The following is a 13,694-nucleotide window of genomic DNA, read 5'->3' as shown; positions in this document are numbered from 1 at the left end:
ATCAATCTCAAAGGTAAGTAATGCTCATGATCGTTACAACGCGTTTTCAAAGCAAATCTGATTTGCGTCCGCACAGTGGCCCTACTAGGGCCAGTCTCATGCGACTGCACGGAAATTTGACTGCAAACACGCCTATCAGGTTTCGCCTATGTTGCACAACTCTTTCTTGGTGCTGCGATTTTTTAGCCATCAGTGTATTTTCCGTTTCCGTCAGTATATTACCTCCACCCACACTCGTCTCTTCTGACGGTCACGACCAGGAAATTAGAGAAATTATTCATACGCAGGCTTATCGGTAGCAGTTTCACATACGCACCATTCTGCAGTGCAACAGGAAAGGAGGAAATGATGTTGGTAGCAAAGGAACCATCCGCCAGGCAACTTGTATAGGTGTAGATGTAAGCGAAGATAAAAACACTAATCCTAGGCTCGATGCACACGAGTGAGTAACAACCTTGCGAATTCGCAGCGAGATCGCGGCGTTAGAAATCGTTTCAGTGCATACACGGCAGCATTGAGGCGATTATACCGCAACATTACTACACTACTGGCCATTAAAATTGCTACACCTAGAAGAAATGCAGATGATAAATGGGTATTCATTGAACAAATATATTATACTAGAACTGACATGTGATTACATTTTCACGCAATTTGGATGCATAGATCCTGAGAAATCAGTACCCGGAACAACCACCTCTGGCCGTAATAACGGCCTTGATGCGCCTGGGCATTGAGTCAAACAGAGCTTGGATGGCGTGTACAGGTACAGCTGCCCATGCAGCTTCAACACGATACCACAGTTCATCAAGAGTAGTGACGCGTATTGTGAGGAGCCAGTTGCTCGGCCACCACTCACCAGACGTTTTCAATTGGTGAGAGATCTGGAGAATGTGCTGGCCAGGGCAGTCGTCGAACATTTCCTTTATCCAGAAAGGTCCGTACAGGACCTGCAACATGCGTTCGTGCATTATCCTCCTGAAATGTAGGGTTTCGCAGGGATCGAATGAAGGGTAGAGCCACGGGTCGTAACACACCTGAAATGTAACGTCCACTGTTCAAAGTGCCGTCAATGCGAACAAGAGGTGACCGAACCGTGTAACCAATCACGCCGGGTGATACGCCAGTATGGAGATGACGAATACACGCTTCCAATGTGCGTTCACCGCGATGTAGCCAAACACGGATGCGACCATCACGATGCTGTAAACAGAACCTGGATTCATCCGAAAAAATGACGTTTTACCATTCGTGCACCTAGGTTCGTCGTTGAGTACACCATCGCAGGCGCTCCTGTCTGTGATGCAGCGTCAAGGGTAACCGCAGCCATGGTCTCCGAGCTGATAGTCCATGCTGCTGCAAACGTCTTCGAACTGTTCGTGCAGATGGTTGTTGTCTTGCTAATGTCCCCATCTGTTGACTCAGGGATCGAGACGTGGCTGCACGATTCGTTACAGCCATGCGAATAAGACGCCTGTCATCTCGACTGCTAATGATACGAGGCAGTTGGGATCCAGCATGGCGTTCCGTTATTACCCTCCTGAATCCACCGGTTCCATATTCTGCTAACACTCATTGGATCTCGACCAACGCGAGCAGCAATGTCGCCATATGATAAACCGCAATCGCGATAGGCTACAATCCGATCTTTATCAAAGCTGGAAACGTGATGGTACGCAGTTCTCCTCCTTATACGAGGCATCACAACAACGTTTCACCAGGCAACGACGGTCAACTGTATGAGAAATCGGTTGGAAACGTTCGTCATGTCAGCACGTTGTAGGTGCCGCCACCAGCACCAACCTTGTGTGAATGCTCTGAAAAGCTAATCATTTGCATATCACAGCATCTTCTTCCTGTCGGTTAAATTTCGCGTTTGTAGCACGTCATCTTCTTGGTGTAGCAATTTTAATGAGCAGTAGTGTAGTATGGACGTAGGAAGAAGAAATCATAGGTGTTTGCGTATTTCGTTTATAAATAAACTAAAAAACAGGCTTTGTACCCACCCACTCTTTAGCTCACGGCTAGCTGAAAGTAAATTCTTTAATCATTTTCGAATGAGTATACAGTAGTTAACAGTGAAACTGCAATAATCCATCAAAAGCAAAGACTTATCTAATCTGTCTAATTTTGCCGTGAGACCGTACACCGGAGCTTCCTTCTCCTACAAGAAACGCACATCTAACTACCGTATAACTAATGCTCTGAGAAATGTGGAGTGCACATTTGGGATTCTAACGAATAAAAATGGAGAATATTTCACAGGTCTATCGACGTTAAGCTGAACATTACCAATAGCATTATTTAATCGTGTTTTGTCCTTCACGACGCCTGCCGTTCCAGAGATGGTTTTAATTTTGAAGACATTAAGTATAAAGACCTGCGTAATCCGGACAATAAAATCCTATCGACCAAAGGAAGAAGTTCATTTACCAATGGACAAAATATTTTCGCTGATTTCTTTACAGACAATGCTCGTGAAGTATCACAGCAAAACAAATGTATCTAAACCTGGTCGAAAACAATCGTAATCGACACAGAATTAATTTATTACAGTTAATTAGTCGCCACCCTGCAAGCCTTCATTAGCAGAAAACATTGTTTATATCTTGTGAACCGTTTACGTAGTATCAAGAGCGTCCGCATAGGTTGCGAACTACTGCTGCGGCGGCCTTGGCGGAGGCTGCAGCGGCACAACAGTGACGACATCCCGTGACGTCATCTGTCACGAGTTTATATAAAAGATACGCGCGAGCGACGCAGCACAGTAATCAGCGAACGACCGAGCGCCGCGTGAGGTTTCTGTTGTTTGCTTTTACCGAGGTGAGTAGCAGAGAGGCGTTTGCGAACGGTAGCTCAGAGTGTGTAACGCTAAACGGCTATTACTCGATTCAAGTGACGCTGGGTTGAACCTACCAATACCGGGCGTCGGCTTTGGCCCATGACGTAGTGATGTGGCGAGTGACGCTGTACGTGTGCAGGCAGAGAACAGAGCAGCTACGGTGTTTATTTGACTCTGCAGGATGATCGAAAAGTAGCGCATATCAAAACGTATTCAGGTATACATATATCTTTATAAATAAGTACGTATTTTATACACACACACATTGTTATTACGTATGTTCCTAATGGATGCACTGTTGAGTATCGCCTGTGTGAACTTAATTTTTCCATGTTTGAGGCCATCCTGCGGAGCATGTACGAGATTGAGGTTGTTAATCTCCACTGTTATGTTAATCTTTAATTCCGCCAGTGCGTGTCACCTGTTTCTATAGACCATTCCTCGAAGGTAGCCCTACAGGAAGAAATGTGAAGATGCTAAATCGTGAGTACATGGAGGACCTTATCCTTTTAAAGATGAGTCGATTACCAGCAAATGCTCTTAAGAAATGAACTATTTCATGAGATGTATGGCAAGCGGCTCCGACCTGCTGCAGCCGACAGGAACGTTCATCTGCCTGAAGAAGCGAAATAAACCGTGCAACGGTGTCTTGTGAACACTGTTCACAGTAGTTTCAAAGAAAATAGGACACACTGTTAGTCGAAGTTCCATGGGCGTCCGCAAGAGTGGGAGGTGAGCGGGGCATCCTAGAATCATTTTATTTGCCATCGAATACGTTTTCATGGTATAATCCCACGGACAAGGACTTTTCTCAAAAACCTGGGCGGAAGATACCATCTCCGAACAGTCCTCTTGTGTGAACGACATATGTACTATACCCAGCACAGAAAGAAATGACAGGTCAAGCCATCCTTCCAGCTGGAAAGCACACATGCGAATGAGTGCTTCGGCTTGTAATCGGCAGCAACACGTGACAGCTCAGCATAGCGCGGCGAGCGTTCATAGCGTTCAGTGTGACGCGTCGTAGTAGCTCGTCACGGCCAAACGCCAAAATGTATCACGCAGTAACTCGCGAGACAGGGAAGAGGCACAGCTTTCCTTCCAGAGTTAAGAACTGTTTAGATACGTTAGCTACAGGTCTTACGCAACAACATACGACGTTAAATGCACCAAACGCAAACTGCCAGCGACTACGTTTTTCCCGAATGAGATTTTCACTCTGCAGCGGAGTGTGCGCTGATATGAAACTTCCTGGCAGATTAAAACTGTGTGCCCGACCGAGACTCGAACTCGGGACCTTTGCCTTTCGCGGGCAAGTGCTCTACCAACTGAGCTACCGAAGCACGACTCACGACCGGTACTCACAATTTTACTTCTACCAGTACCTCGTCTCCTACCTTCCAAACTTTACAGAAGCTCTCCTGCGAACCTTGCAGGACTAGCACTCCTGAAAGAAAGGATATTGCGGAGACATGGCTTAGCCACAGCCTGAGGGATGTTTCCAGAATGAGATTTTCACTCTGCAGCGGAGTGTGCGCTGATATGAAACTTCCTGGCAGATTAAAACTGTGTGCCCGACCGAGACTCGAACTCGGGACCTTTGCCTTTCGCGGGCAAGTGCTCTACCAACTGAGCTACCGAAGCACGACTCACGACCGGTACTCACAATTTTACTTCTACCAGTACCTCGTCTCCTACCTTCCAAACTTTACAGAAGCTCTCCTGCGAACCTTGCAGGACTAGCACTCCTGAAAGAAAGGATATTGCGGAGACATGGCTTAGCCACAGCCTGAGGGATGTTTCCAGAATGAGATTTTCACTCTGCAGCGGAGTGTGCGCTGATATGAAACTTCCTGGCAGATTAAAACTGTGTGCCCGACCGAGACTCGAACTCGGGACCTTTGCCTTTCGCGGGCAAGTGCTCTACCAACTGAGCTACCGAAGCACGACTCACGACCGGTACTCACAATTTTACTTCTACCAGTACCTCGTCTCCTACCTTCCAAACTTTACAGAAGCTCTCCTGCGAACCTTGCAGGACTAGCACTCCTGAAAGAAAGGATATTGCGGAGACATGGCTTAGCCACAGCCTGAGGGATGTTTCCAGAATGAGATTTTCACTCTGCAGCGGAGTGTGCGCTGATATGAAACTTCCTGGCAGATTAAAACTGTGTGCCCGACCGAGACTCGAACTCGGGACCTTTGCCTTTCGCGGGCAAGTGCTCTACCAACTGAGCTACCGAAGCACGACTCACGACCGGTACTCACAATTTTACTTCTACCAGTACCTCGTCTCCTACCTTCCAAACTTTACAGAAGCTCTCCTGCGAACCTTGCAGGACTAGCACTCCTGAAAGAAAGGATATTGCGGAGACATGGCTTAGCCACAGCCTGAGGGATGTTTCCAGAATGAGATTTTCACTCTGCAGCGGAGTGTGCGCTGATATGAAACTTCCTGGCAGATTAAAACTGTGTGCCCGACCGAGACTCGAACTCGGGACCTTTGCCTTTCGCGGGCAAGTGCTCTACCAACTGAGCTACCGAAGCACGACTCACGACCGGTACTCACAATTTTACTTCTACCAGTACCTCGTCTCCTACCTTCCAAACTTTACAGAAGCTCTCCTGCGAACCTTGCAGGACTAGCACTCCTGAAAGAAAGGATATTGCGGAGACATGGCTTAGCCACAGCCTGAGGGATGTTTCCAGAATGAGATTTTCACTCTGCAGCGGAGTGTGCGCTGATATGAAACTTCCTGGCAGATTAAAACTGTGTGCCCGACCGAGACTCGAACTCGGGACCTTTGCCTTTCGCGGGCAAGTGCTCTACCAACTGAGCTACCGAAGCACGACTCGCGACCGGTACTCACAATTTTACTTCTACCAGTACCTCGTCTCCTACCTTCCAAACTTTACAGAAGCTCTCCTGCGAACCTTGCAGGACTAGCACTCCTGAAAGAAAGGATATTGCGGAGACATGGCTTAGCCACAGCCTGAGGGATGTTTCCAGAATGAGATTTTCACTCTGCAGCGGAGTGTGCGCTGATATGAAACTTCCTGGCAGATTAAAACTGTGTGCCCGACCGAGACTCGAACTCGGGACCTTTGCCTTTCGCGGGCAAGTGCTCTACCAACTGAGCTACCGAAGCACGACTCACGACCGGTACTCACAATTTTACTTCTACCAGTACCTCGTCTCCTACCTTCCAAACTTTACAGAAGCTCTCCTGCGAACCTTGCAGGACTAGCACTCCTGAAAGAAAGGATATTGCGGAGACATGGCTTAGCCACAGCCTGAGGGATGTTTCCAGAATGAGATTTTCACTCTGCAGCGGAGTGTGCGCTGATATGAAACTTCCTGGCAGATTAAAACTGTGTGCCCGACCGAGACTCGAACTCGGGACCTTTGCCTTTCGCGGGCAAGTGCTCTACCAACTGAGCTACCGAAGCACGACTCACGACCGGTACTCACAATTTTACTTCTACCAGTACCTCGTCTCCTACCTTCCAAACTTTACAGAAGCTCTCCTGCGAACCTTGCAGGACTAGCACTCCTGAAAGAAAGGATATTGCGGAGACATGGCTTAGCCACAGCCTGAGGGATGTTTCCAGAATGAGATTTTCACTCTGCAGCGGAGTGTGCGCTGATATGAAACTTCCTGGCAGATTAAAACTGTGTGCCCGACCGAGACTCGAACTCGGGACCTTTGCCTTTCGCGGGCAAGTGCTCTACCAACTGAGCTACCGAAGCACGACTCACGACCGGTACTCACAATTTTACTTCTACCAGTACCTCGTCTCCTACCTTCCAAACTTTACAGAAGCTCTCCTGCGAACCTTGCAGGACTAGCACTCCTGAAAGAAAGGATATTGCGGAGACATGGCTTAGCCACAGCCTGAGGGATGTTTCCAGAATGAGATTTTCACTCTGCAGCGGAGTGTGCGCTGATATGAAACTTCCTGGCAGATTAAAACTGTGTGCCCGACCGAGACTCGAACTCGGGACCTTTGCCTTTCGCGGGCAAGTGCTCTACCAACTGAGCTACCGAAGCACGACTCACGACCGGTACTCACAATTTTACTTCTACCAGTACCTCGTCTCCTACCTTCCAAACTTTACAGAAGCTCTCCTGCGAACCTTGCAGGACTAGCACTCCTGAAAGAAAGGATATTGCGGAGACATGGCTTAGCCACAGCCTGAGGGATGTTTCCAGAATGAGATTTTCACTCTGCAGCGGAGTGTGCGCTGATATTGTGAGTACCGGTCGTGAGTCGTGCTTCGGTAGCTCAGTTGGTAGAGCACTTGCCCGCGAAAGGCAAAGGTCCCGAGTTCGAGTCTCGGTCGGGCACACAGTTTTAATCTGCCAGGAAGTTTCATATCAGCGCACACTCCGCTGCAGAGTGAAAATCTCATTCTGGAAACATCCCTCAGGCTGTGGCTAAGCCATGTCTCCGCAATATCCTTTCTTTCAGGAGTGCTAGTCCTGCAAGGTTCGCAGGAGAGCTTCTGTAAAGTTTGGAAGGTAGGAGACGAGGTACTGGTAGAAGTAAAATTGTGAGTACCGGTCGTGAGTCGTGCTTCGGTAGCTCAGTTGGTAGAGCACTTGCCCGCGAAAGGCAAAGGTCCCGAGTTCGAGTCTCGGTCGGGCACACAGTTTTAATCTGCCAGGAAGTTTCATATCAGCGCACACTCCGCTGCAGAGTGAAAATCTCATTCTGGAAACATCCCTCAGGCTGTGGCTAAGCCATGTCTCCGCAATATCCTTTCTTTCAGGAGTGCTAGTCCTGCAAGGTTCGCAGGAGAGCTTCTGTAAAGTTTGGAAGGTAGGAGACGAGGTACTGGTAGAAGTAAAATTGTGAGTACCGGTCGTGAGTCGTGCTTCGGTAGCTCAGTTGGTAGAGCACTTGCCCGCGAAAGGCAAAGGTCCCGAGTTCGAGTCTCGGTCGGGCACACAGTTTTAATCTGCCAGGAAGTTTCATATCAGCGCACACTCCGCTGCAGAGTGAAAATCTCATTCTGGAAACATCCCTCAGGCTGTGGCTAAGCCATGTCTCCGCAATATCCTTTCTTTCAGGAGTGCTAGTCCTGCAAGGTTCGCAGGAGAGCTTCTGTAAAGTTTGGAAGGTAGGAGACGAGGTACTGGTAGAAGTAAAATTGTGAGTACCGGTCGTGACTACGTTTTTCGTTGCAAACTTTTCAAAATACGTACTTATATGGATACGGTATCTGTTCTTTCAGACATGTTCGGAAGAACAGACATCATTCATGACCTGCAGCTGTCTAGAACGAAATTAGAATTATATTAATACCTTCAGCTGCTGACGAGCGTTGATATACAGGGTGAGTCACCTAACGTTACCGCTGGATATATTTCGTAAACCACATCAAATACTGACGAACCGATTCCACAGACCGAACGTGAGGAGAGGGGTTAGTGTAATTGTTTAATACAAACCATACAAAAATGCACGGAAGTATGTATTTTAACACAAACCTACGTTTTTTAAATGGAACCCCGTTAGTTTTGTTAGCACATCTGAACATATAAACAAATACGTAATCAGTGCCGTTTGTTGCATTGTACAATGTTAATTACATCCGGAGATATTCTAACCTAAAGTTGACGCTTGAGTACCACTCCTCCGCTGTTCGATCGTGTGTATCGGAGAGCACCGAATTACGTAGGGATCCAAAGGAAACGGTGATGGACCTTAGGTACAGAAGAGACTGGTACAGCACATTTCGTCGACATGCTAACACCATTTTATTGGTCTTCTTCACTGATGCACATGTACATTACCATGAGGGGTGGGGGGGTACACGTACACACGTGGTTTCCGTTTTCAATTACGGAGTGGAATAGAGTGTGTCCCGACATGTCAGGCCAATAGATGTTCAATGTGGTGGCCATCATTTGCTGCACACAATTGCAATCTCTGGCGTAATGAATGTCGTACACGCCGCAGTACATCTGGTGTAACGTCGCCGCTGGCTACCACAATACGTTGTTTCATATCCTCTGGGGTTATAGGCACATCACGGTACACATTCTCCTTTAACGTACCCCACAGAAAGAAGTCCAGAGGTGTAAGATCAGGAGAACGGGCTGGCCAATTTATGCGTCCTCCACGTCCTATGAAACGCCCGTCGAACATCCTGTCATGGGTCAGCCTAGTGTTAATTGCGGAATGTGCAGGTGCACCATCATGCTGATACCACATACGTCGACGCGTTTCCAGTGGGACATTTTCGAGCAACGTTGGCAGATCATTTTGTATAAACGCGATGTATGTTGCAGTGCTCTCTGATACACACGATCGAACAGCGGAGGAGTGGTACTCAAGCGTCAACTTTAGGTTACAATGTCTCCGGATGTAATTAACATTTTACAATGCAACAAACGGCACTGATTACGTATTTGTTTATATGTTCAGATGTGCTAACAAAACTAACGGGGTTCCATTTAAAAAACATAGGTTTGTGTTAAAAAACATACTTCCGTGCATTTTTGTATGGTTTGTATTAAACAATTACACTAGCCCCTCTCCTCACATTCGGTCTGTGGAATCGGTTCGTCAGTATTTGATGTGGTTTACGAAATATATCCAGCGGTAACGTTAGGTGACTCACCCTGTATATCAACCGGGACAGGTGAAAATGTGTGCCCCGCCGGGGACTCGAAGTGGAGTATGCACGGTGCTTTACTTTAAAGTAACCACGGGCAATAATGGAAAGCTGTGATGTGTGGCCACAAGATGCGGAAAAATATTTTTGTTTACCGAATACTTTTCTCATTCCTTTCTTCCCGTGTCCGGAACTAGACTTCAGACTTCCAAAAATCAGCAGCCAATATGGCCTTGTCATTTGCCTCCTATAAGTCATTCATTGTGCAGGGCTGGTCTAAATATGGACAGATAAGAAGGTGTTGAGGATTCTGGACAGAACCACAAAGACAGAGAATGTTCTCATTCTCTTTTAGGAAACCCCATTGCTGCAGGTTTGTCTTGCACTTTGGCACTTCTGCCCTCATACGGTTTAGGGTTCTCCAGACTGTGTATGGTAGGTCTCCGCCAGGCGCCAGTTCTTCTTTTACAAAAATGGTTCAAATGGCTCTGAGCACTATGGGACTCAACTTCTGAGGTCATTAGTCCCCTAGAACTTAGAACTAGTTAAACCTAACTAACCTAAGGACATCACAAACATGCATGCTCGAGGCAGGATTCGAACCTGCGACCGTAGCAGTCTTGCGGTTCCAGACTGCAGCGCCTCTAACCGCACGGCCACTTCGGCCGGCTCTTCTTTTACATCTTTGTGGGGGTTTCTTAGGTCGATTTCCCACCTTTTCAGAAGATTCTCTGCAGCCGACCCTTCCAGGGCTCGGGTACGTGACTTTTCTCATACTCGAATGAGGAAGACTGAGTAGCGGAAAGTACGCACGAATCCCAAAATATTGTTTTTATTTTTTAAATAAGAAAAGTAAAAGCTTTACCCATAATCTGAATACAGATACGGATGTAGCATTGCTTCATCTACATAAAACCATTTTTTAGGCAAATCGAATGACTTGAAACTTCACTCTCCGCGTTTCGTACTATGCGAGTTGCGTGGAACACTCCCTGTTGCGCCGGACTATACGATAAATATACGTATCGGTGTCAGAGCGCTGTCGTACCAGTGTGAATTAGGTAAGTCGCTTGCATTATGTTTCTATCTCCGCCGATGCGGGCTGCTTCTGCAATGTATTCCCATATCGATTCGCAAATAGCATCGCCTCAGTGTGAGCCACGCTCGAGTCTTGCCCCATCCCCAACTGCCACTGGATACATTTCTGCGAGCGCCCATGCTGCACACCACACTTCAGTTTTCTGACAGTGCAAGGTGCTTTCTTGAGTGACATGTGGTTTTTCGGTTGACCAAAATCTTGTATTTTGACTGTTTACTTATACTCTAAGATAAAATTCACTTGACGGCTCCCTGAGAGACAATCTCCACTCATTCCAAATTAATAATGTAAGTGTAGACCAGATGTGGCTTAAATTCAAAGAAATAGTATCAGCAGCAAATGACAGATTTATGCCAAATAAATTAATAAACGACGGAGCTGATCCTCCTTGGTACACAAAACGGGTCAGAACACTATTGCAGAAGCAACGAAACAAACATGCCAAATTTAAACAAACGCAAAATCCCCAAGATTGGCGATCTTTTACAGAAGCTCGAAATTTAGCTCCGACTTCAATGCGAGATGCCTGTAACAGTTTCCACAACGAAACTTTGTTTCGAAACCTGGCAGAAAATACGAAGAGATTCTGGTCGTATGTGAAGTATGTTAGCGGCAAGAAACAATCAATGCCTTCTCTGCACGATAGTAATGGAGACACTATCGAAGACAGTGCTGCCAAAGGAGAGTTACTAAACACAGCCTTCCGAAATGCCTTCACAAAAGAAGACGAAGTAAATATTCCAGAATTCGAATCGACAACAGCTGCCAACATAAGTAACGTAGAAGTAAATATCCTCGGAGTAATGAAACAACTTAAATCACTTAATAAAAGCAAGTCTTCTGGTCCAGACTGTATACCAGTTAGGTTCCTTTTGGAGTATGCTGATGCATTAGCTCCATACTTAACAAGCAAATACAACCGTTCTCTCGACGAAAGATCCGTACCCAAAGACTGTAAAGTTGCACAGATAACACCAATATTCAAGAAAGGTAGTAGCAGTAATCCACTAAATTACAGACCCATGTCGTTAACGTCGATAAGCAGAAGGATTTTAGAATATATATTATGTTCGAACATTATGAATTACCTTGAAGAAAACGGCCTGTTGACACACAGTCAACATGGGTTTAGAAAATATTGTTCCTGTCAAACACAACTAGCTCTCTATTCACATGAAGTGTTGAGTGCTACTGACAAGGGATTTCAGATCGATTCCGTATTTCTGGATTTCCAGAAGGCTTTTGACACTGTACCACACAAACGGCTCGTAGTGAAATTGGGAGCTTATGGAATATCGTCTCAGTTATGTGAGTGGATTTGTGATTTCCTGTCAGAGAGGTCCCAGTTCGCGGTAATTGACGGAAAGTCATCGAGAAAATCAGAAGTGATTTCTGGCGTTCCCCAAGGTAGTGTTATAGGCCCTTTGCTGTTCCTTATCTATATTAACGATTTTGGAGACAATCTGAGCAGCCGTCTTCGGTTGTTTGCAGATGACGCTGTCGCTTATCGACTAATAAAGTCATCAGAAGACCAAAACATACTGCAGAACGATTTAGAAAAGATATCTGAATGGTGTGAAAAGTGGCAGTTGACCCTAAATAACGAAAAGTGTGAGGTAATCCACATGAGTGCTAGAAAGAACTCGTTAAACTTCGGTTACTCGATAAATCAGTCTAGTCTAAAAGCCGTAAATTCAACTAAATACCTAGGTATTACAATTACGAACAAGTCGCTTGTGAGCTCTGTAACATCCATGTACTAATTTACATTTACATGACAAACCCTATTTTCAGGGCTATATTTTAATTTTGACAAATGGATCTATGCAGATATTTGTAAAAATGACGATGATACATCAGTCCATACTAATGTAAAATTGCAACCTTCTGAAGAAGACAAATTTAAATTTGTTGAAACCTAGGTAAAGATTTCTTTATCCATTGCAACTGGTCGGCTGTTTATAATTTTATTATTTAATTACGAACAACTTAAATTGGAAGGAACACATAGAAAATGTTGTACGGAAGGCTAACCGAAGACTGCGTTTTATTGGCAGGACACTTAGAAAATGTAACAGACCTACTAAGCGGAGTGCCTACACTGCACTTGTCCGTCCTCTTTTAGAATTCTGCTGCGCGGTGTGGGATCCTTACCAGATAGGACTGACGGGGTACATCGAAAAAGTTCATAGAAAAGCAGCACGTTTTGTATTGTCGCGAAATATGGGAGAGATTATCACAGAGAGCGAAAATATTTTGTTGACACCGACCTACATAGGGAGGAACGATCACCAAGATAAAATAAGGGAAATCAGAGCTCGTAAGGAAAAATATACACTCCTGGAAATTGAAATAAGAACACCGTGAATTCATTGTCCCAGGAAGGGGAAACTTTATTGACACATTCCTGGGGTCAGATACATCACATGATCACACCGACAGAACCACAGGCACACAGACACAGGCAACAGAGCATGCACAATGTCGGCACTAGTACAGTGTATATCCACCTTTCGCAGCAATGCAGGCTGCTATTCTCCCATGGAGACGATCGTAGAGATGCTGGATGTAGTCCTGTGGAACGGCTTGCCATGCCATTTCCACCTGGCGCCTCAGTTGGACCAGCGTTCGTGCTGGACGTGCAGACCGCGTGAGACGACGCTTCATCCAGTCCCAAACATCCTCAATGGGGGACAGATCCGGAGATCTTGCTGGCCAGGGTAGTTGACTTACACCTTCTAGAGCACGTTGGGTGGCACGGGATACATGCGGACGTGCATTGTCCTGTTGGAACAGCAAGTTCCCTTGCCGGTCTAGGAATGGTAGAACGATGGGTTCGATGACGGTTTGGATGTACCGTGCACTATTCAGTGTCCCCTCGACGATCACCAGTGGTGAACGGCCAGTGTAGGAGATCGCTCCCCACACCATGATGCCGAGTGTTGGCCCTGTGTGCCTCGGTCGTATGCAGTCCTGATTGTGGCGCTCACCTGCACGGCGCCAAACACGCATACGACCATCATTGGCACCAAGGCAGAAGCGACTCTCATCGCTGAAGACGACACGTCTCCATTCGTCCCTCCATTCACGCCTGTCGCGACACCACTGGAGGCGGGCTGCACGATGTT

General features: G+C 46.4%; 1 protein-coding gene across 2 annotated transcripts in view; it reads left to right on the top strand.

The window, feature by feature from the left end:
* The first annotated feature begins 2,778 nt into the window (after positions 1 to 2,778).
* Positions 2,779 to 13,694, top strand: part of LOC126187821 (probable cytochrome P450 301a1, mitochondrial) — a 220,556-nt gene continuing 209,640 nt past the window's right edge. Inside the window, exon 1 of one of the 2 annotated variants that reach the window (XM_049929115.1) lies at positions 2,779 to 2,823. The gene's annotated coding sequence lies outside the window, so the exon portion shown is untranslated. The other variant, XM_049929113.1, reaches the window with a different exon arrangement.

Source organism: Schistocerca cancellata, chromosome 5 (assembly GCF_023864275.1).
Source record: "Schistocerca cancellata isolate TAMUIC-IGC-003103 chromosome 5, iqSchCanc2.1, whole genome shotgun sequence".
Taxonomy (NCBI): domain Eukaryota; kingdom Metazoa; phylum Arthropoda; class Insecta; order Orthoptera; family Acrididae; genus Schistocerca; species Schistocerca cancellata.
Note: the sequence above shows the minus strand (reverse complement) of the source record. Positions and strands in the feature narration are given on the sequence as shown.